Below are 25,413 nucleotides of genomic sequence, written 5' to 3'. Positions count from 1 at the left end.
CACCTATGAAATAAGGTGGTATACTTGCAATGTGACAAGCAGTCACCTGCTGAAGATCAAATACAATGACTTTGATTGTTGGGTAACTTGTGCTGAATGAATGCAAATCGATGACCGTTCAAGATCCTATGGCGCAAAAGAAAAAATGGAGAAACCGCATCGAGGATAATATAAAACATCAACGACTGACCATTGAGGTGATACCGTAACCACTGATCACAGGAAACAGAAGGAAATCATAAACAACTCTGAGAATGCCCTCCTCTTCCAACTGCTAGGTAAAGGACAAAAAGATGCAACTAACATTTTGAATGCATAGCCTTGCTTTCTGTTTAAATCCCCCATTTCTCTTCTTTTGTTTCAAGTCATTAAGCAAAATTATTCTCAAAAGAAAAGTAAGACGAAGAATAAGAATAAAAGTAATAAAACTAACCTTAATATTTACTGCAGTATTCTTGACAGCAAAGCTCAACATCTGCAGTAAATATGGTTGCAGATATTTTCTTTACATGAAAACCTGTTCACATCCTCTGAGCAATTTCCACATTTTAATTTACTACAGGTCATTCCGTTTCTGCTTCCAAAGTTAAAATATACATCATTTACCAAAGAATTTCTCCTATGTGCCGCTTACTGACAGAATAATAAATTACACTATAATAGCTGATGTGAAAAGTCATAAAACGACAAGAGTAATTCCCCTCTTCTCCCAAAATTACAGCCTTCTACCTTCTTTCAGCACATGGTCACAATTTGTGCTGTCATCTGTCAGTATAACACACATCATTTATTGCTCCGGAGAAGTCTCTTCCTTTATTCCTTGCTATGATGGCAAACAAGACAGGTATCTGTGAACTAGAAGACTGAGGGCAAAAGAGGGGGGAAACACACTTTAACCACTGGTTTTACACTTTTGAAGCTCAGGAGCTACATTTTTCTAGTCCTATATTCTGCCAGTTGAGTAAACTGAACCTAAAATGAGTAGACCAAACACAAAGGACCACCTCAATTCTAAAACTTTGGGCTATTTTGGCAAGCCATTGTGCAAAAACACAAAGACATATCTGATGTTACAGAATGTTTTACTCATTCAGCGCCTCATCTGGATCCCATTAAATGATTGATGTGGCTCAACGTGAGTTCCGATGTTGTGCCACTTTGTGACGTTTGATCATTTAGTAAGCTTCACAGAGCTTCTGACAGAGGTACTATGGCATAGTCTGACCAGTGTTAGAATATTACTTTGAATAGGTTGCAGATCGCAAGTTGTCCTGTCAACTTGTTGAGCAATGTTGCTATTTTAAATGATCCAAAATAACTTAAAATGCTTGAATTTTGATTATTTTGCCAAAGAATGTTTTAAATAGGGCAATAAAGAAGAAAGGTCCCGAATGGGCTGCAGATGCTTCCTCAGTTCTGGCACTCAGCACTTTCATCTTAATATATTTTTTACGGATGCGAAACAAGGTTTACACTTTAACTGTAATGTTAGAGCCCGTTCAGATTTTGGAAGTTAGGGAATGAATGAATTATAGCACTGAAAGGTTTTCTAGACTGACATCATGGCCACATGTCTGGAGTGGCAGGCAGGTCATAGGCACGGCAGCTCAGGTTGTATATAGGAATGGACATGGGGCTCTTTGTAAGTTGTCCAGTCGTTGATGATGTTGTTGGAAATATGCAAAAAGAAGGTAAGCCTGAATGGCAGAAAGACACAAAGCAACTGATTAAATGTTACAACTTTATAAAAACCTTTATAAAGAAGGAAAGAAGCACTCCGAGACCAGTATTTAACATGTAGTTTAAACAGTTTTTTTATATGTCCATTTTTGTTATCTTTCTCCTTTTTAATAATAATTTGCAAAGTTTGTAGTTCAGTAAAAATCAGATAAAGGTAGCATAGAGACTTTGTTTACTTTGATTACACAAACATGTAGTAGTAGGTAATGGAAAACAGGTACTGACCTTTTAATAACTGGACACAATTAACTTGATCTTATTATATAATATTATACTACACTATATATTTATAACTAACTAGGGAGCATTTTGTTTCGCTTGACAGTACTTTCTTTAAAGACTTAACATATTTTGGGAACAACTTGAACAAATGGCAGATGTGAAATATAAAAGTGAGGCCAGAGGCCCAAGGTGACGTGATATTTAGAATATCCATATATCATTGTTGATATACCTATACGTTGTCAATGCAAACAATAGCTGTAAGAAACCTAGTTTTAAATAGCTCTATAGAGCATTATATAGAACTCTGATCTTCAGAACAATGTATTGTCCTTGAAGGAGAGGTCAGAGGTCAAATGTGACATGATATTTTACATCTCTATATAGTGCTTTCTACATGTTGACAATACACGCCACACTTATAAAAATTATAGTTTCTAAATTATAAGGCTTTTGGTCGATTTTCGACCAATAAATGGTTAACCTTGAAAACCTTGGTGGATCTAAGCCAAATTGTAATGCATTGTAAGCATGACCCCAGTCTGCACCTCTATAACATTTTATCAGAATTCATTCAAAACTTTATCGTGGTATTGTGTTTTAACACAGAATGACATGCATACGAATGATACCCAAAACATAACCTCTGTAGCAGAGGGGATTATGTTTGGATGTAATTGTTAAGTAAAGATAAGCATTGTCATTAGTAGCTTTAATCGAATGATTAACTGTAACCAGCAATCACTGCAGAAAGCAAAATGCAGAAACCTGAAAAACTCCACAGTCCCGTGAGGGGCAGAGGATATGAGGTCAAAAGGAATTTCTATTTGATGTAGAAGAGCTTAATCTTCAAACATATTATAATTATTGTAATTTATTTTCATGTTATGCTCATTGAAGATGACTGCAAAACTTCCTTTCTGTTTGTGACTGATCTGTTTTGCAAAAGATACTAAATTACCCTGTGGCCACATGCTCCGCTGATTGATCAGATAGAAAGGCCTATCTCTGGTTACGATCATTACTGGGTTTTGAAAATGGACATTTGACCGTAACACAACTTTTCTCTTTTTCTATGGTGGCCATTTAGAAGTCCTCTTCCTATTGAAAAAACAAAAGTTGTATCCAAGATGGCCGACTTCTAAATGGCCACCATGGTCACCACCCATGTTGAGGAGTTTGCCCCCTCACATATACTAATGTGCCACAAGCAGGACTTTAATATCACCAACCATTCCCATGTTATTACGGTGTATCCATATAAATGGCCCACCCTGTATATATATATATATATATATATATATATATATATATATATATATATATATATATATATATTTCCAGAGTTGAGTTTCCAGATTTTCTCTTTTCACTTAAATTGGCATGGATTTTCACTGCAAACAACACATATTTGAATTTTTTTTATTTCATAAAAGTTACATCTGATGCTGAAACTGTCAAGATCTGCTGTCTGGAGTGTGGACTGCCTTAATCAAGACGCAAACACAAGAAACAGAAGTAACCATAAGATGAGCAAGTCAAAGTCAAGCCAAATAGTCCAGAGATGTCAGAAACAATGTCCAAAAGTACATTGTTTCTGACATGGAACGTAAAACCAATCAATGTAAAAGTACCGAAGACACTAGGAGTGGCAGGGAAACTAGAGGTAGGAAATATAAAGCAACCTAACAAAAAGGCAAAGGAAGAATGAGACAATATATGAACTGGGGGTTAGGGTTATGGGGTAGTGAGAATAGTATGGTAGTGACACAGAGGAGGACAAACGAAATGATGAGTTGGGGAAAGTGAAACTGAACAAAAGACACAGGGAACAGTCACTAAATTAAAACAGGAAGCAAGATACTAAAGACTAACCTGACACAAGGTAAAGCTGAAAGACAAGGAAATGAGACTGATGGAGGGAACACGAGAGGACAGGGCAAAAATATAAACCTAAAGTCATCAGTAACTTAACAGAGTTTTCAAATAAGAACACTAGAAAATATTCCATAGGGAACAAAATGCAAACATGAATCATACCAAAAGACATAAACTCAAAACCCCTGGGTCCAAGACCCCGGCCACCATGACAGAAACAAAGAGCATGGCAAACTGACTGCATGTAAATGTGTCTGAATTACGCGATGAACATACAATAGCATATTGCAATATTTGGAGACATTTGCAACATTTGTGAGTGTAGACAGTGTAAAATGTGGACATAGCTTCTGGGTCGTAAAAATGCATCAACCTGCATTCTATCTGAATGCCATTTATGGGTTTGGTCACTCAATTTGGGTCATACTGAAGAAAAAAATTAAGAAGTTTTATAAATCTTGGTCATGCTATGTTTCAAAACAACGTCTAACTGGTAAGTCTTTTGCCAATGAATGTGCAGTTTCACAGTCAGGCCCACCCTCTGATTTCACAGGCTTTTTGCTCATCTTGAGACATCAAAATGGAACTTCAGAAACCAGCGACTTACGTCACAGTAGCTAGCGCCATCTTTTATACTCTATGATTTTGATCAGGCGTTTAGCTATTTTCCATTGTTGAAAACAATGATCCTGCTTCACACAGACCTTCTCAAAGAAGCAGATTATTTTGTAACCTCAAGTTTGGTAATTTGACTGTTGCCAAAATGTGACTATGTTTAGAAGAGAGGGTAGAGCTAGAGAAGAGCAAAGGGGAGTGGGGGTGAGGAGCTTAGCCTCTTTTATTTTCCATTTAACTCTAAATAGGACCATAATTTACAAAATTACTATCATGTTGTGCTTTAAACTGTGATCCAAGGCAAAAAACTTCAAGGTCGTCTAATTATCAGCGTTAATGCAATCAGACTTGGATAACATTTTTTAATACAGCTAAAGCTGCAATTCCTCTGTAATTAAAAGGAATTTCAGTATATTATATTTGAAATTACAACGTAGTTATATTTACCTACAAATATTTAAAGGTAGGCACACTAAAATAAGGTGGTAAAATACCTGAAGTTATGCAATACAGTGGTCTCTCGCTTTATCACGGTTCACCTTTCACGGCCAATTTTGCGATTTTTCTATTTTTTTTTTGTACAATTTTGCATGCTTTTATTTTTTTTACAATGCATTGTGTTCTGTGTCCTGATTGGCTGTAGACCATTGTCAATCAATCTTGTGCCGTGTCTCCTGTACAGTACAGAATGCATTCAGCTTGTCAAATTTACATAAATCAAAATCACTAGCAGTGTGACTCTGAAGTGTTTTCTCCCCAACAAACACAACAATGTCGGTAAAACTTTTTGCACCATCAAAGGCAACTGCAGGTTTTTTCATTCTCTAATACTGGACTTATTTTTCTACGAAGGTTTGAACTTTGCGTTTAAACAAGAGAGAAAAGTATGAAAATGTTCGTGCCTGTCTGAGAAAAATGTATAAAATGTGTAGTGAGGGATTTTACAGCCTTAAAACATCTATAATAATTGTAAAAAATAAAGTTGGGTACTTCGCGGATTTCACCTATTGCGGGTTATTTTTACAACGTAACTCCCGCGATAAACGAGGGACCATTGTACTTAAAATTACTCATGCATTGCATAAATTATTTGCATATCATTTAAAATTACTACTTAAATTTACTCTCATCATAATGACTTCTTTGTTTTCTGTAACAAAAATATTTTCACATGTCTACATGTACAATGTCAAATAAAAGCCATCCATTTCATGACATGGGACTATGCCCTTAGTCACATATTAGAAAGTGTTACCCAGACTTCCTTTGGAGTCTCCCCCTGCTGGACAATAGATCGAATCCACTATCAAGGTGCGTTAGCTTCACTTTTTAGCCTAGCAGTTTGGCATTACAATGAGAGCTACTAGAATACAATTCTGAATCAGTGGAGTACTTCCATATGATATTTACCTAGTAAATGGCTGTAACCGGAAATCTATTCTAAATTTACATGTGATACGAAGAATTGTAACTATTGTTCCCGCAGAGAAACATTGCTTCATTCATTTAGTCAGCAACATCAGGAAAAATCATGGGAATGAAGAAAACTTGCTGATCGTCCCATGTGGCTGTGAGGGTGGAATCTGAACAAACACAGAAACACTGGTCATTGTTAACCACATCAGACCGCAGATGAATCATCTGTGAAGAAGCTCAAAGGGGTGTCTGGATGGGTTGCATGTGCGTCTGCGTGTGTGTAGGCATGTGGGGATGTGGTTTCTGTAACCACATTTGCAATGGAAAGCTCTGTGTTCTTGTCATTTTGACTGAAGAATTGATTAGCATTTTGTGTGTCTGGCTATGTTTTTGTAAAGGTTGTTCTGACCTTTTATACATCCAATTAGAAAACAAAGAAACTCAGTATTTCTCACCTTTAAAACTTTTTAAGAGAGAATGCTTTAGGGGGCTAAGGTGAGAAAATTAATTCAAAAAAGCAGCCAGGTCTTTGAGCCACTGGCGTATCTGTGCAAGCAACCCTGTTTGTTTCTCAGAAACACACCGACCTCTCTAATGAACCGTTCTGCCTGCTGTTTCTGCCAGAGGTCTCGTAATTATCCAATAATTCTTGAGGAACTGTTCTGGCTGATGTTGTAATGACCTGACTGAGTGTTTTTAACAAAGAATGCTTGAATATCAGCATGCACATGTTTCCAATTCAGACTGACAGCAGTTTATTTACATGTTTATTATGCTAAAAATGCTACTAATGATATCATCTCTTTTAGTATTATATATATATCATTTAGTGCGGTTTTGTAAAACTCGTGAAGAAAATGAAACACTTTTGAATGAAAGGACCGTTTCTGCTGTGAAAATCTGGGATGTTTATACATAAACTATTGTGTGTCATTCTGGGGGGAAAAAAAGATCTTAGCAGGCAAATTGAAGTCAGCCCTTTTCCCAAGGAAGCATTACTTTCTTCTCAGTGAGAGCCTAGCAAGTACTTTGTGTTTTCCTGTAGTACACTCACAGTGACACTGCTGCATTCATGTGGTTTTTTAAAACATGTTTCATCATTCTCACATCAGCACACTGAGCATGAGCAGCACTAAACACTGGGGACCAGCCTTACTCTGACCATAATACATTTGACTTTCAGCACCTCTGAAGCTCACTAATTACTTTAAAGACTAATTCAATGTGCTAAATTCCTCAATGATAAATGTTTTAAAATGTCAAACTATACAGTATATGACCGTGGGTTATGTATGGCACTATTTCTTGGTTGTGTGTATTAACTTCCTGGAGTCTCCAAGAAAAGTAAAGTTTATTTTTTTAGCATTATTCAACAGCAAAGCAACTCAGTACTTTACTCAACTGGAAAAACTCATTTTAAGAGAATATACGGCATATACAAAAGCTAAAGAACAACAAAAAGAAAACAAGAAATGTGGAAAAGGGAAGCTTTAAGAGGCTTAAAATATATCTCAGAGATTCTCATCCACATTGGCATGAGATTTGTCAGCCGCACATCCATGATATGAATTTCCTGTTCCACCACATCCCAAAGGTGCTCCACTGGACTGAGAGCTGATGACTGTGAAGGCAATTTGAGGACGGTGAACTCACTGTAATGTTTAAGAAAACAGTTTGAGATTATCTGAGTTTGTGCAAGCGCTTGGGCGACAGTGGGAAGGAAAAACTCCCTTATAACAAGAAGGATCCTCCAGCACAGCCATGACTGTTTGGGTGGTGAGGGGAGGAAGAGAGAATAAAGACACGCTGTGGAAGAGACCCAGAGATTAATAGTAAATAATTATTAAATGTAGAGAGGTATATAAATACATGTAAACATGTTTACAATAAACATGTAAATAAAAGGTTACTGAAGGTGAAACACTCAGTGCACCATGGGAAACCGTACCAGCCTTGACATGTTGCAGTGTAACTAAGAGATGGTCAATGGTCAGTGGTGGTCAGTGGTCAATGGTAACTTCAGAGGTGGGACCAAGTCATTGTTTTGCAAGTCTCAAGTAAGTCTCAAGTCTTTATCCTCAAGTCTCAAGTCAAGTCTCAAGTAATGTCAGGCAAGTCAGAGTCGAGTCTCAAGTCACTGGTGTAAAAGTCCAAGTAAAGTCACAAGTCTGAAATTTTGAATTTCAAGTCCTTTCGAGTCTTTTAAAAAAAAACGAAAAAAATTATGTTGCAGTTATGCTAAATGTAAATATTAGACCATGTAATTTTTAAATCTGTGTTTTTCTCAACACATGACAAAATAGTGAACTTAGAAAATATACACAAATTGTGAAATTGCACCTCTTTAAAATGCAGCTCAATTAAACCTAGCTCCAAGAATAATTTTCACCGACAGTTCTGAGATAAGCTGCATGTTATTCTTGGATGCGGTTGTAGGACCGGCTTTAAAATCGCATGACAAAAATATCATACATAAATAAATGATTATTTTTTTTAAATATCATTTTAAAAAAAAAACTGCATCACCAACGTAGCCTGGAAAACATTTGCTAGTTAGATGAAGTCAGCTATCTCATCTTAGCATATTTATATGCATATTTATAATCATACGGTTCTTGGAGTGAGTGCATACACTCATGAAGTTTAGTAACTTCAGGTCACTGCAACAAGCCCAGGTACAGTTTACCGACGGATGGGTGCAGGACCTTGAAATGCACAGTGTAGAAAGTAAAGACCATGGTACGTATCATAAGTTTACCAGTCTCACAAATCGTCGTCATAAATACAGATTTGTTAACCGTTTATTAATAGGACCTTTGAGCTCAACGGTAATTAATTAGCAGTGGAAATAATTTCTGGTAGCATCACAGAAATGTAGCAGTGACAATAATATTGGATGCTTTAATCGTACTGGACAATTAGTGATACAAAACAACTGTTTTATCCTGTGACTAAAAGTATATGTTTTTGTCAATGTACCATAATAACAGAAGCGAAACGCAATATTGTGTCAGGACAATTCACTATTTATGCACAATAAACAAAGAAGCGACAATTTCTGTTCAGCGCCAGACTTGCTTGTAACCTATATCACCAATTATGTTAAGAAAAATGACGCATTAACTACAACAGCAGACTGACCTTCGTGTAAATGCTTGGAGCAGACTAACCTGTGAGCTGGAGTGTTCTGGGACGTTATATTTGATCTTTGAATGGCTGCAATCCAGGCCACCCGTCGCGTCTTTGTTACTTTGGAAACATGGCTCGAACAATTTCTCTTCAACGACGTAATCCGATAACAACCGATCTCTTTACCCGTCGGCTTCCCGTGGCTGTCATGCGACCGGCTATTGCAGTTAATAATACAACGGCTTCTTGTGTTTCTTTTTATTGCTGTATAACTGATTTTAATTGAAAGCCTGCGTGCGCTAGTACCGCTTGCCACGAGCTCCCAGAATCCTTTGCGGTTCTACCCGTGAATGACGTCACATTTTCAATCTCTATATAATATGCATGTTAAATGTTATATTTGGGGTAAAATGTCAAGTCTTTTCAAGTAAACCGGTTCAAGTCCAATTCAAGTCCCAAGTCATTGGTGTAAAAGTCCAAGTCAAGTCACAAGTCTTACAACATTTTTTCAAGTCAAGTCTAAAGTCATAAAATTAATGACTCGAGTCTGACTCGAGTCCAAGTCATGTGACTCGAGTCCACACCTCTGGGTAACTTTATTGATTTGCAGCATGTCCACACATGAAACAACACACACATAAATCTAAAACAAACAAACAAACAAGAACAGCCCAAATTTCATCAGTAATGTCCAATAATGTGTTATTAAGCATGATAATAGCAGCAGGTGTAAAAGACACTCTGTCGCTTGGTCTTCACTGCAGGCACTTTATACCAATGACCTGAGGGAAGCAGTTGAAAATCCCTAAAGAGAGGATGGTCTGAACATAACATGACAGAGGTTGCCTTCTTGAAAGAGTGAGTGTAAACACAAAAACCTATTTTATTTTATATGCAGGAATATAAAGCAGGCGAGGAATTACAAACCCCTCATCATCAGTGGCACGCCAGTGGAGAGAGTGGACAGTTTCCGATACCTGGGTGTCCACATCACTCAGGACCTGTCATGGTCCTGCCACATCAACTCCCTGGTTAAGAAAGCCCGTCAGCTTCTCTTCTTCCTCAGAAGACTTAGAGACTTCCATCTGCCACTGAAGGTGCTCAAGAACTTCTACTCCTGCACCATCGAGAGCGTCCTGACGGCAAACATCTGCACCTGGTTTGGGAACAGCACCAAGCAGGACAGACGAGATCTGCAAAGAGTGGTGCGCTCAGCCGAACGCATCATTCAATCAGAGCTCCCTGACCTGCTGTCCATCTACACCAAGCGGTGTAAGTCCAAAGCTAGGAAGATTATGATGGACCTCTCCCATCCCAACAATGGACTCTTCTCACTGTTGAGGTCTGGGAAGCGCTTCCGCTCCCTTAAGGCCAAAACAGAGAGAATGAGGAGGAGCTTCTTCCCCCAGGCTATTCGGGCCCTGAACCAGGTGTAGGACTGGACTCTCCCACACACGTCACTATAAGACTGGACTCTCCCACACATCACCACACGCACCACCACACATTTCCTATAATCCTATAATTCCTATAATTTATAATCTTTATAATCTCTTCTGCTATTTGCACATTCTTTACTGTAAATTCCTAAGTTAATTTGTAAATTTTGTAGTAAACTGTAAATTGTAAATATTGTAAAACTTTTCTTCTGTCATTTAATGGTCGGGCATTGTACAGCTACAAGCATTTCACCCCCATGTCATACTGTGTATGGTTGTGTGTGTGTGACAAATAAAATTTGAATTTGATTTGAATTTGAATGTGCAGAAAATAGGTTTAAATGTTAAACAAATTTCTTCCAGTCAGAGAATGTTGCATATAAGTTAATGTTAGCTTGATGCATAAAGTTAAAAGATTAAAACTAATAAAAGAAGTTTTAAAAAGAGACATTTTCATTTGATTACATTTTATATGATGGATTATGCAGAAAAAGTAGATTTGGGCGGAAAGATCTATCGCTTTATTACCTATTCAGGGTGTAAATCATGTTTTAAATGTAACTAAGTAACTAAGTAAATAAATACTTTTAAGAATAAGTAATCAGTAAAGTAACCGGATTACTTTTTTGGGAAGTAATCAGTAATTAGTTACTGATTACCGTTTTTAAGTAACTTGAGCAACACTGGTGACCACAGCATCATCAACGCCCCTACAAGGCCTGTATGCAAATTGCAGTGGATCAAGCTTTTCTACTTGCTCCAGAATCTCCTTCTTGATGAGCTTTTCAAAGGTTTTCATCGCTAGAGACATTAAAGAAACAGGCCTTAAATCATTTAGTGATGTAGGTTTTGTGGTCTTTGCAACTGGAGCAAAAATTGACTTTTTCCACACCTCTGGAACCTTCTGTTGCTGAAGTGATTAGAGAAAGGTGTAAGAAAAGATGCTGCATAATTGCTCAGCACATGTATTTAGCACCTGGCCACATATGTCATCAGTCCCTGGACTCTTATTAGTCTTGGTAAATTTAAAAAGATTGTTGATGTTTTCCTTTAAAAAGCAGCTGAACAGTTGTACAAAGTGACCAGTGAGTGTTATTTGTTAACTATAGTGCTAGTTGTAACTGGCTAAAATAAAGACACAGAGACAGTAATAATGTCTTCTCTTTTAATTACGACAATAAACCCAATAAGTGCTTTTCACTAAGTGACTAGCCCTTTTATGTTGCTTTTTAGGGCCAACTCTCTCATGTAGATACAAATTTTTTGCTGAATAAAACACATGGGATTCAAAAGGATGCTAATCATATCTTTCCCAGCCACAATCACTCAACCATAACAGAAGTTTTGGTTGCTGGTCAGGAAAGGATCAACATATCTAGTGTAATTAAAATGAGCTATTAGTGGTACATAGTCTCTCATTAAATATTATGAGACAGATTTACTGTATGTAGGTAAAGTGTATGGTTAGTCAAGCAGCTGGCAATGAGCTTGAAAATATGAGCACGCACAAATAAAAGGCATGCACAAATAAGCATGCAAACATTCCTTGTGTGTGTTTGCACTTTATTCCTTTCTTCTTAAACTGTAACTGCAAGAACAACATAATGGCAGTCATCAAATTTACAATGTAAATGTGTTTGTGGGACATCTAAATAGTCTTTAGGACAACTGGAAAATAACTAGACAAACAAAAACTACAAAGCGTGGTTGGTGGATAAACAAATTAAAGTCACTTTTTTAAAGACAAAGACAAAAACTCTAATGATGTCTGCTCAAACTTTTAAATTACATCACGACCACAGACAACAAAGACTTTCTTTAGAGTGACTCACAAAAGAAGCCAGCTTATGCTGATCTAAAAGGGAGATGCATTTTTGTATAAAAGCCCACTTCTTTTTAAATGTCTGTTAAAACATAGTTTCTGAGTCAGACTTAATAGTGAAATATACTAATACACTTAATGACTGTGCAGACACCATTATATCAAAATTGTATATGACAACTCTTTATTGACTCCATTGCTCCTTTGTATTTTTTCTTCAGTCGACTCATTTTTGTTTTTTTATTAGACTCTCACATCAGTCTCACTGTAGTGTAGGCTGGTTTTGTAGTTTATAGAGCTAGAGGTGTCATATGAGTGGATAATGTGGATGCAAAAATGCAGACTTAAAGACTGAGTGACTAAACAAAAGACAAATCTTTATTTAGATGAAGCTGAAAATCCAAAGGGTAAACAAAAAATGGATCCAAAAATCCTGCCAGGGAAACCACTCAGGCAACCAGTATGACGCAACAAGGAACTGAGACAAACTGGGGCCTTAAATAAACACATGATGTAAACAAAGGAAGTGGATACCAGAGCGTGACGAAACAAAGCTGAACTAATTAAACAAAAAAAGGAAATAAAACTGAAAATAAGGCACAAGAGACAAAGACTGCCAAAGTAAAACTGGAATGAACTAAAACATGAGAACACCTACCACAGAGAACAGTATAACAATAAATCTGCAGATGTGGTTCGTAAAGGACCCAGCCACACTCAAGCACGTCTTGGTTGGTTGTAGGACTAGCCTTACTCAGGGCAGATACACATGGAGACACAACTAGGTTCTCAGGTGTCTAGCCGAGAAAGTTGAGCGCAAAAGAAAATCCATCAACGCTCAACTTTCCACGAACCAAGAGGAGCGTCAGTTTTCATTAGTATTTGTCCAGGAGGGAGACAAGCCGAGGATGAGATCCTCAACCCTGGACCTGGGCCCGCTGAAGGTTGCCAGGGATTGGCAGATGCAAGTGGACTTGGACCAGAGGATAATTTTTCCCACAGAGATCGTAACAGCTACTCTGCGACCAGACCTTGTCCTTTGGTCTAACTCCCAAAAACTTGCGTATGTCATTGAGCTGGCGGTACCATGGGAGGAAGCAATTGAAGAGGCATTTGAGCCTTGGCAGCTGAGGCAGAGGACAGAGGCTGAAAGATCAAGGTGCGCCCGGTGGAAGTGGGGTGCAGGGGCTTTGTTGCCAAGACAACAGCCAAACTGCTTAGAGAGATTGGGATCAGAGGACAGGCACAACGGCAGGCTATAAGAGAACTGGCTAACACTGCTGAGAGGACCAGTCACTGGCTATGGCTAAAAAAGGGCTGACATCATTTGGGCAGCTAAGGCAGTCAGCTAACCGCGATACACATGCCAAGGATTGATCGACCCGTGGTGGGCCTGCCTCAGCAGTGGGCAGCTACTGGGCACCCGGGAAGCAGTGTGTTGGGACGGTACCTTGCTCAGGGGTACCCATTCAGTGGATTCGAACCTCAGACCTTCCAATCATAGGGCCACTACTCTACCTACTGAGCTATCCCTGCTCCTGAATGAGGCTCCATAAATGTTAAAGAGGTAAGTATTTCTCAGTTGCATTGAATAAATAGAATAAACTGTAGAAAGACAAAGGTAGATAGCAAAATGAAATCTAAGAATAGGATGTAAACCAAAAACCCAACCATGAATACTATAGATAACTAGTGCTATAGGTAACACTAGAAAACTTGAAACTAGGACCAAAAACTGAAACTGATAACTCCAGGTCAAAAAACCCAGCACCATGATACTAGGTAAATAATTGGTTGGACAAAGACACACTTTTCAAAGTTTTGCTTACACCACCACAGTCGATTTTACATGAAACAATAAATGGTTGATCGTAATGTAAGCTTTAAGCTTTATTTCAGCGGGTTTTACAAAAAAAATGCTTTAACTGTTTAGGAATTACAAGCATTTTTGCACATATTACCCAACTTCCTCAAGCTCAAAATCAACTGGACTAATTGACTGGCAGACCTGAAAGACCACAGAAGACAACTGAAGTGCATAATGGGAAAATTATTGCTATGGTTAAGAAAAACAACTTCACAAACAAGTCAAGAACACTCTGGAGGACAGAAGTGTATCACTGTTGAAATCTAAATCAAGAGATGCTTTCATGAATGGAAATACAGAGGGTTTACAATATGATGCGAACTGCTGGTTACGCTCAAGAAAAAGAAAGCCAGATTAGACTTTTCCAGAAAACATCTAAAATAGGCTGCACAGTTCTGAAATTGAGAAATAAATAAATCTTCGGAGAAATCAAGATGAACTTGTACCAGAATGATGTGGAAAAAAAGTATGGAGGAGGAGAGAGACGGCTCATGATCAGAAACATACTACATTATCTGCCAAACATGGTGGAGGCAATGTTTTGGCATGGGCATGTATGACGGCTAGTGGAACTGAGTCACTAATGTTTATTGATTATGTGACTGCTGACAGAAGTAGCAGGATGAGTACAGGGCTACTTTCTCTCTTCAGATTTAGCCGAATGTTGCAAAACGGATCACACAGCACTTCACAATGCAAATTGATAATAATCCAAAGCAAACTACAAAACCAACCCAAGAGTTTCTCAAGGCAAGAGAAAAAAAAATATTGGATTGTTCTTCAATGATCATGTCAATCACACGATTTTAACACAACAGTGCATGTTAAGACTGAAGATAAAACTTTGTCGTTTTGTTTTAACTCAATTAAAAAACAAAATATAAAGAGATTATTTTCACAAAGTACAGGGATTTAGAGGTTCTGGGTCCTTTTGACCCAGTATTTTTGGGTTTTGGGGACATTTTGTATTATGGTTTATGATTTTTAGGTTCACTGGGTAGTCCTGAGTTTATTTTGTACATTTAGGCTCCACTTGTGTCTTTGCCTTTTGTGTCCCCCTCTGTGTGTATGTGTTTAGGTGTGTTAGTCCTTGTGCCTTATTTCCCTCTCCTCTGCCTTTCCCCCACTCCTGTGTCACATTCCACCCTTTCCTGTTTTATTGTGAAAGTCTCGTGTTTCCATGTTCATTGTGCTTCCCCTGTGGCGTCATGTTAATTCATGTCAGCTGTGTTCCCTGCATGTTCTGACTTCCCTCATTATCCTTCTGTGTATTTATGTCCGCGTTTCCCTTGGTCCTGTATTGTGATCTCCCTCGTGGTTGTGTGTTTATTGTGTGTTTCCCCGTGTGTTTTGCTCTTATAATTTGCCAGTATAGTTTCGTGTTATTTTCCTTCTACCTAATAAAGCTATGAGTTTTATGAGTTCTAAGTCCCGTCTCCACGAGTCTACATTTGGGTCCTTTCCTGCCTGCCGCACACAGCCGTTTCATGACAACATAACATTAAAGTTGTTAATTCTGTTTAAGAATTTAAATAGCATTAACACCCTTATATAGAGTTATATACCACAACTTGATGGACAGGGGGGTTACCTGTGTTTACTTTCTGGGCCCTGTTTCAGGAAGCCGGTTTAGTGGAAAAACTGAGTAAGTATACCCTGAGTTAACGAAAACTCTGGGTTTTCGGTTTCAGAAAGCGAGTTCAGATGAAGCCTCAGTGAGTCACTATGACGACACACTCCGTGAAGCTAACCTGCCCCCTAGCAGGTTTACTACAACTAACCCTGACTGTCTCCGCCCCTTTGTCGGAAACCTGACAGTAGGAAGTGTCAGACATGGCGTGCCCCTTCCTTGAAGAGCCAGTAGATCGTGAAGCCCAAATTCTCCGCAGAGCTCTCCGCCGGGAGAGAGTGATTAGAGCACGTTTGGACATTTTATCATTTCCTGATGATTTTCTGTGTGAACGTCACCGTTTCTCAGCACAATCTATAATTTATTTGGATAACATCCTCAGGCCATATATTACGCATGTGACACATCGCGGACATGCTCTCAGTTCATTACATATTATTTGTATTGCACTTCGGTTTTTTGCAAACGGGAGCTTTCTGTATAATATTGGTGACGCTGAGCACGTTTCCAAGGCTACCGTCTGTCGGGCAGTCAGGAATGTTACAGTTGCACTGAAACGTCTCCTCGTCTGTGGTGTTCCCCGGTCATAGACCCACAAGATTTATCAAAGAGGGATTCCACAAAATTGCAGGTATCAGGATGACCAAAACTTAATTTATGATGTGGTGATACTTGAACTACTACTTAAATTTTACATTTATTGTCACGGTTCCCAGGCGTGATTGGCTGTACAGATGGCACTCACATTCCAATCATTGCTCCTTCAGTAAATGAAGGAGACTATGTGAACAGGAAGTCTTTCCACAGCATTAATGTACAGGTACATAGTTCCCTGTAGCATTTCAAACTAACAAATTATTTCATTATAGTAATGGATGCTAATTTGTGTTCTCTGCACTGTGAAGATCATATATGATGCTGCCAACATTATCACAAATGTGGAAGCCAAGTGGCCAGGCTCTGTCCATGACTCACAAATATTCCGTGAATGTACACTGAGCACAAAATTTGGACATGGTGAGTTGAAAATACTTTAAAATATATAAAGACCAATTGCTTCAGGGACATTTGAACTGAAGTGTATCCTTCTGTCTTAGGAGAGTTCACTGGCTACTTGCTTGGTGATAGGGGGTATCCATGTTTACCCTATTTGCTTACCCCTTACTCTGACCCTGAACCGGGCCCACAGCAGCGATATAATCTGGCTCATTGCAGGACAAGAGCCAGAATTGAAATGACTATCGGAATGCTTAAGGCCCGGTTCCAGTGCCTGCAAAGACTCAGGGTCACCCCAGAAAGGGCATGTGACATTATTGTGGCATCTGTGATTCTTCACAACATTGCCACAATTAGAGGAGAACACTGTCCTTCTGAACCAAACATCAGCAGTGATCCAAACCATGAACATCCTGACCCTCCCACGGACATACAAGATGGAAGAGCAGTCAGAGACACCATATGTCACAATCATTTCCTTTGACCCATCACCTCAACATGTTGAAAGAAGAATAAACAGATTTTTTGTTCAACTGGCTTTATTGGTCGCCTGTGTTTCCTGTACACAAAGTATTAAAAGATGTAAACCTCATAAAGTGTCTCTGTTGCTTCCTCCTCTGTAACAGCTGTCAATGTTTCTTCATTATTTTCCTGTAGTAAAGAAATAAACAACATTGCTGTTCTACTGTAAACTCATATAATCTGTGGAGTATTACTCACAACTGCATGTTGGTCTGGCTCAACAGGAGGCTGCACCAGATGCAGTACACCACCACCATCAACTGATAGAATATGAGGTTTATACAGGTCACTTATGACTTACAAGGGACCAAATGGCAATTAACAAACATACCAATCACCTTACACTTCATTGTCATTATGCTCTCAAAGACAACCAAGCCTGAGGGAAGGCAAAATCAGTAGGAAAATAACTTCACTACAAAATAATCCATTATGGTAAAGAGTTTATCAAATGAATGAGTAGCACTGCAAAGGTGACTGTGAAGAAAGGATGTATGCACATCATGTATTATTTTGAATTTACCCCCTATGTAGGCACTTGTGTCTTGCGGGGTTATTGACTCAGAGGATGTCCCCGCAGAGATGCCTTCGGCCACAGGGCGCCCACTGTTTTGGCTGAGGGCCAACTGCTCAGCCTCTGTGAGTGGTGGTGGTGGAGGACCCCCACCTGTTTTTCGGGCCTCCGCTTTTTTTCTGTTGGCTATAACGGGCCACATTTGAGCATACAGAGTAAGCAAATATGTACTTGTAATGTGCTCAGATAATTTCAATAAGTGCTTACAGAAAGAAAATTAATGTAGCCTCTAACTGCAATTGATTTACATCGGACAAACAGACCAAGCACTATGGTTCATAATACAATTACACCTTACCTGTTTGGACTATATTTTTATATTTCATTTTTACTTGCTGCCAGGCACGTTTGGGGCCTGTTGGGTTGCACCTGCGCTCACATCACGTCACAAAATAAAATGTATAAAATAACAAATAAAATAACATATGATAAAATAACGTGTTAAATGGGTGGAAATCCCTAGATCAATGTTTATATTAACACTCACGCATTGACTCTGTCGGCTATGTTTTGCCATGCATGCTCCCTTTCTTTTGCAGCTGTGGCTGTGTTACTTTTTTCCGCGGAATTTGCATGTTATCGGCATATGCTGCCATCAGAATTTCGGCCTCAAGCGCTGTGAAATACATTGACCGCGCCTTCTTTCCCTCCGTCTCCATGGTGACTCGCTTAATCTGTGCTCCGCTTATCAGGGCTTTATGTATCCTCGTCCGCGCGCTTCACTTGGGGTTGACGCAACTCCGCGTTGATTGAACTAATTGTTATCAGCCTTTCTGAAACCGAATATTCCGAGTTGGACAGTTCGGGGTTACTCAACCCTGAGTATCGTTTTTCACTCTGAGTTTTCTAAACCGGCTTCCTGAAACAGGGCCCTGCTGACAATATAGTTTGTTGTTACTTTATTAGTAGTATTTACATGTTTGAAATAAAACAGTCAGTCAGTCATAAATGCAGAGAGACCCACAGCCCCAGTGGCAATTCAAAGGAGGAAACACATCATTTGATGATATCCAGAGGACTTTGCATCTCAGTACTTTTAATATAAATATATATATATATATATATATTGAAAAGTCTGCATTTCAGTCACATCTTAATTGTGTGATTTAAAAACAATTAATTGTGTGATTTAAAATCCACTGTGTCAGTGTACAAATGCAAAAGTACAGGTCTATGTCCAACACACAGACATGGTTATGGATCTAACTATAGCCCTAGATACAGTGAATTATAGTTCCTCAAATATAAAGTTCAATTCTTGAGAAATTTGGAGATTTCTTTCTTCTGTTCTTCTCCTCTTTTAAACCAAACTCTCTCTCTCCCTTTAGAGGAAAGTATCTGAGTTCAACATAATTAGAGATTTAACATTACTCTGGCGCTCTTATCAAGCCAGAACAGTAAACACATAAACATCTAGCTCAGCAACTGACTCACTAAATTGCTGATGAAACTTTTTGTCATTTTTTAACACAAACAAACAAAAATGAACATTTAATACAGTTTAAGTTGTGCAAAATTGACTGAGCAGATTCAAACATGTAGAGAGAGCAACAGATTTTTTAAAAAGTCAGAGATTTACAAATGTTATTACTTTCTAACGTGAAGAAAATATTCATGTTTTTGATTTCTATGCATCCATCCAGTAGCTACTAAGTGATTTTACAAAAACATAAACGGATCTCATAAGAGAAAACGGATGTGACAAAGTTATTAACATACACTATCTATAAATCTGTAAATTGTGTACACCAGTTTTTGAAGAAATCCAGTAGTTATTTAAGTAAAAACCGTAGCCTGGAATTAAAAATTCACCAAGAATCAACTCCTTGGATAGATACACAATTCACGGATCAACCTTACAACAGTCCACACAATCTTCCTTAAAGCCACACTAATCATGCTAAAGAAAAGTGTGGTCTGATAAATATAGGAGCCATTACCTTTTAGCAGCACATCAAGAAAAACAAACCCACATATCTGACTTATTCTGCTGAAATACAGGGTATTTATTTAGCTTAGACATGTCTGAGTGACTGAGTCTGAGTAAGTTGTTGACTTGAACACAGTCTTGAACAAGTTGGTACAAAGTCTGATGGTGGTTGTGGTTTCTAAATGTTATCAAAGGTCATGGGCATGTTAAATCCAGGCTATTGGCAGTAATTATCAAAGGGCACTCCAGCCTCTTCTAGTGACGTAAGACACTGACCTCAGTAAGGCTGCAGGCAGTGGGTCAGCCCCTTGGCAGTGGATCCACTTCAGATTAACATTAAGAGAACGTGACAGCGCTGAGAGACTTTGAGCTCGGTCGGGCAGAGGATTAACTACCTCTATACCTGCAGTGCCTACCTAGAGCTAGTGCGTCCCAATTCCATACTACGTACTAACATAAGCAGGGCTAAAATATGTAATGCATTCACACTGGAAGAGGTACTAAAGGTATACTAATAGATTTGTAAGTCACAGCTCCAAATTGCAATTTCTGACAGTGGTAATCTAAACCCATTTCAGGTCAGCTTACTTATGAAGGAGTGTTAATCAGTGAAAGCTGTTGCATAAAGTCTTCTGTACCTTCTGTGGTCTATTAAACATTATATAACCTCTGGAGCTGTGAAACAAAGCTAACATTAGCTAACATGGAAACAAGCTAGACTTTAGCAACTGAATTAACATGCATGAAGAAGGGGTATTATTGTAAGAATAAATAACAATATTAAAAAGCTTTCTCTTGACTGTTTGTAATTTACATCTGTGAAATACATTATGTATTTGATGCTGATTGTGCACCAGACTGATAGAAAAAGTAAACATTTGCTTAAAGAAAGTTGCTGTTTTGGAATAAGGATCTTGCACGTCTACCAAAATAATAAGTTTTCACATATTTCAGTACTATGTGTGTGATATTTTAAGCTATCTAAGCCAGTCTGAGTTTTGAAGGGTTTTTTTCAACAGATAAAACTATCATTCCATTAAATATCACAGTGAATCATACTGTAGATGCACTCTGCTAACTGAGCTAGCCAGCCGGGGCTCGATTTAGCTGATGGCAGCGCAACCCTCTCGTCCGAATATGATTTAAACTACCCAATGCCATCATGGTGTTCATCTGTCACGTACAGCTTATGGTAAGTTTAGTTTGATGCAGTCTGTAAAGAAAAACACAGCATGATTCACAGCTTTAGTGCATGTTTTTGTGTCATTTCACCCTTAAACATAGTTAAATATGCACATTAATTAGTTGCTTTAAAACTGTGGAAGAAGAATATAGCATATATGGTACTTCTTATTTGTTCAATGATTTAGTGGTAGGTTTGCTGGAAAGAAAACTCAGAGTAGACAGCAGATCTCAAACAAACTTAAAGCCTGTTAGCCTGCCTGCCCATTAACCACATCCCCATTATGGGCTTATTGGCAGAGCTGGTCCTGAACCAGCTGTAAATATAATTAGTGACCATACTGTGCTGGAAGTGCCTCGTGTTGACTCTTGCTTTCCACCCCACAGTTGCAGGCCCTCTCTCTGCTGGCTTTGCTTCTTAAAACTGATCCAATAACTCCTGTTTTGAGTGGCAATACTTGTTTTTATGGATTTACATCACACCAGCCACCATGCACTATGACACATTTCGCTCTGCCCAGTCAAAATATCGGTAGACTTGGTGGCAATGAGGCAAAATCCTGGGAATCAGATTTCCTGTAGTAAGGCCAAGTCAGTGAACCACGTGTAACTGCTTCCAGCTAGCTTTAGTCTACAGAGAAAATATTTTTCCTCAAAATATTGTCATGTGTTACAGCTGTAGAAAAGAATACTGTTCACTTTGTGAACACACATTCATGAAATGTGACTGTATATATGCATACAAAGTAAGTGTAGTAGCTTTCACAGGATGTAATCGCGCTGTCAGTATAATGTAAAGACTTCAATAAGGCAGTGGGGTATGGCTGAAGCAATAAGTGGGGTTTCTTGCTGTATACTATTGAAACTTCCAGCAGTTCTTTAATCAAAAGAACAGGTCTAGATTTCATTAAGTAAATGAAATAGAAGGTTTCTTTTAAGATCACTGCACAGGTGTTCATTATTATAAGAAGTTGCAGTGCAGAGCCAAGTTTTCATCAAAGGCAAAAATGAAGGGAGCAAGCCAACCAGCCCGGCCCCCTCCCACAGAGCACCTTGAGACAACTCCTGTATTATGTCTGTGGTTTCTCACTCAGCAGTGACTGACAGGCTGTAGTATAGGTAACGAAAATATTATAGCAGACCATATAGTGTGTTTTCACAATGCTATCAGGAGCAATGATCTTACAAGCTGCTCACATTGCTTGCAGGGAATCTGTTTAATTTATCTGGCTGCCAGTTTCCTAGATGTGATAGCAGCAACAGCCCACTGATATCTGTCTTTCAATAAGAACCGAGCATTTTCTGCATGTCTCCTGTCTCCGAGCGTGTGGAAGTTTCTCAGGGTTTTGCAATTACTGAGACACATTTTTAACAAGTCACTTTTAATGCAACATTTAAACTTTATGTTTTTAACGTGAACTTTACGTTCTGCTCCACAAAAGTAAGAACCGAATGTGATTTCATTAACTCTCTGGGTCTTATCCCGTAAGAGGATTGCTGAAGCAGTCAGTTCTACCTCTATACTTAAACTGGTCTGGTCTTAGAATCAGTGCTGGAGATAATTACAATACTTGGCATTTTAAATTATATGGGGTTGGTCCTCTCTAAATGAGACGTGTAATATATAAGTTTTTCTTTTCTTTTTTTTAATTCTAAATAACTCAGAAAAACCACATCTTACACATTCTAACCACATTCTATAGTGTAAGTATAAATAACATTTAACTTTCCTTAATGAAAGTAATTTAATAGAGGTTATTATAAATTCTAAATGACCCCACTTGTCACTCTAATAATAAAAACATTTTCTCTTTTTAATTATTGAGTCCTGCTTGTGTCTCTTTACAATGTTAACTGCGTCCTTAGCCTCTAAGAATAACTTTGTGTGGATGGCCAAGTGCTGCGCAAGTCAACATGAAGAAAAACAGAAGAGAAACTCTGTCTTTGAAAGATGATGATGAATGAAAATGGCTTGGGTTTCAGAGAAGGGAAACTGAGAAAGAAAGAAAGAAAGAAAGAAAGAAAGAAAGAAAGAAAGAAAGAAAGAAAGAAAGAAAGAAAGAAAGAAAGAAAGAAAGAAAGAAAGAAAGAAAGAAAGAAAGAAAGAAAAAGAAAAACAGGAGAAATGTTGTTCTATCATCGTCATCGATATGTTTCTGCATGTGGGTTCCCTTAAAGGCCAAATGAAAAACAGAAGAGAAACTCTGTCTTTGAAAGATGATGATGAATGAAAATGGCTTGGGTTTCAGAGAAGGGAAACTGAGAAAGAAAGAAAGAAAGAAAGAAAGAAAGAAAGAAAGAAAGAAAGAAAGAAAGAAAACAGAAAAACAGGAGAAATGTTGTTCTATCATCGTCATCGATATGTTTCTGCATGTGGGTTCCCTTAAAGGCCAAATGAGGACAAGTGTGTGTGTGTGTGTGTGTGTGTGTGTGTGTGTGTGTGTGTGTGTGTGTGTGTGTGTGTGTGTGTGTGTGTGTGTGTGTGTGTGTGTGTGTGTGTGTGCACGCAGCTGTAGAGAACATATATAAGTGTGCAGCTCAATTCCTGTTTTTATGAGAAGCAGTAAAAAAAGCCCTGTTATCCCCAAAGTGGCACAAGCTGTGACCTAATGCCACATCTAGTGAGCCACTACACACAGAGAGGGATCAGCTACTGAACGAAGCCATTTAAATCTCAGCCTGATGGATATGCCGTCCTAAATTAAAACCATATGAAAGACTCTGATGGAAGATTATCCCGATCCAGATTATACAGAAACAGAGGAAGAAAACGATTCAATGCAATTAGATGTAATTGGAGAAACTGGAGCTAGGGTAGGAGAGCTAATTAAAGGAGCACGAACCTGCGTTGTTTATGGGAAACTGTTGCACTTTGCGCCATGTGAAAAGTTGCTGCACGTGTTTAACCTGAAACAAAAGCACTGGCCTATATGAAATGTGGTGATTTAATCCTGCTTAAGAATGCAGTGACCGCACACCTACAGAAAGAACACACACAGAAACCACTGAGAAAAGTAATATGCACATTCATCTATGAGCTAAATCTCCCTAGGCCTGTAATTTCCTGGCCGCACATGCTGAAAAAGAGACTCAAAAATACATCTTGACTGAGTTACAGTCTTATTCCTATCTGCCCTCCTCGTCTCACACATTATCATAATTAACTCTGTCAACGTGAGGATGACAATGTGCTTACAGTTAGGGTCTTCCAGTTTTTACTTTTTTCCCAGCAAATAAACGCAAACAGCTACTTCATGCTGGCAGGTTTGACATCAACCTATCCCAGTTACAAGAGCCTCAAGGATGTGAAACTCCCCCTTTATTTAGAGAACGCTTTGGAAAAGCGGTATTCCCAAAAGACTTTTTTTAAAAGCCGCTCCAGAGGTATGTGGAAAATAGTTTATCCCAGGTTGCTGGCTGTGACTGTGCCCTACAGAAGGAAATTTCCCTTCCAGAGAGTTCGGTGGTTTGTGCACAGTGTGTTCCAGCATAAATCATAGACTAATATATCTCTGAGAGAGATGGCTGTGCTCTGGCATTTGCTCAGTTTGGAAACGGTGGAATATTTACCCTTTTGAAAATGGCACTGCCAGATGTTACATGAAATATGAAGCCCATAAAGTGCGATAAAAGCGTGTGAGATCAACAGATGGTAACTTTACAAGCTGCGAAAGCACAATATGATATACAGCTGGCCATGCGTGAAGTGAGATGACACTATAGAAAATAGGAAGAGTGAAAACAGGAAGTCTAGTCAGCATATATTCTCTTTAACCCCTACTACGTCACACACTCAGAACCTCAGAGTACTTCACTTCACTTTCTGAATAGGAAGTCTGCAACAGGATATGCTCCTCTGTATGATTATAACATTAGATTGTAATTATGGGATAAATTTACTTAAACGTTTATGGAGTATAAAATGTACATTTTTAAACCCCACAAAGCAAAGCAACCACAGTTTAGTTAGACTTAGCAGGACATTCGGGAATGTCAAATGATAATATTAAATGCATTAGCTTGCATTATTAAAAGCCTAAATTCCAAGTTGCCCTGATGTGCCTCCACACTGGTAGTCATTTCTGATTACGGTCGAGCCCAATTGCCTCCTTCACGTTGTGCATGTGCACAGAAAATGTCAGTGTCAACCAAACTGGAATGCAAATGTGTGTGCAGGATGGTATCTGTGTGCGTTTTCACAACTGAGGTTAAACCCACGGTAAACATCCTGACCTGTGAATTTCAAAAACTGCTTCCTGAATCTTGCGTTTTAATATCGTATGAAACACTTCATACGAGCTACATTGTAACACATACAATTAGCGTCCAGCATGTTGCACAACCTAAAAGATGAAAAAGAAGAAAAAAACAGCAGTTTGGCTGCAGATGCACTATCGATTGCAAATGCTAAAATGTCTAAAGGAAGGAAGAATATGAGCAACTTCCTATAT

The 25,413-nt window shown here is 38.6% G+C and overlaps 1 long non-coding RNA gene across 1 annotated transcript; it reads left to right on the top strand.

Moving 5' to 3' along the window:
- The first annotated feature begins 15,745 nt into the window (after nucleotides 1-15,745).
- On the top strand, nucleotides 15,746-17,350 carry LOC143412766 (uncharacterized). The gene is made up of 2 exons (XR_013093305.1): nucleotides 15,746-16,578; nucleotides 16,664-17,350. It is a non-coding gene; the product is annotated as an uncharacterized LOC143412766 (long non-coding RNA).
- The last annotated feature ends 8,063 nt before the right edge of the window (nucleotides 17,351-25,413 follow it).

The sequence above is a fragment of the Maylandia zebra genome, linkage group LG15 (genome assembly GCF_041146795.1).
Source record: "Maylandia zebra isolate NMK-2024a linkage group LG15, Mzebra_GT3a, whole genome shotgun sequence".
Classification (NCBI taxonomy): Eukaryota; Metazoa; Chordata; class Actinopteri; order Cichliformes; family Cichlidae; genus Maylandia; species Maylandia zebra.
Note: the sequence above shows the minus strand (reverse complement) of the source record. Positions and strands in the feature narration are given on the sequence as shown.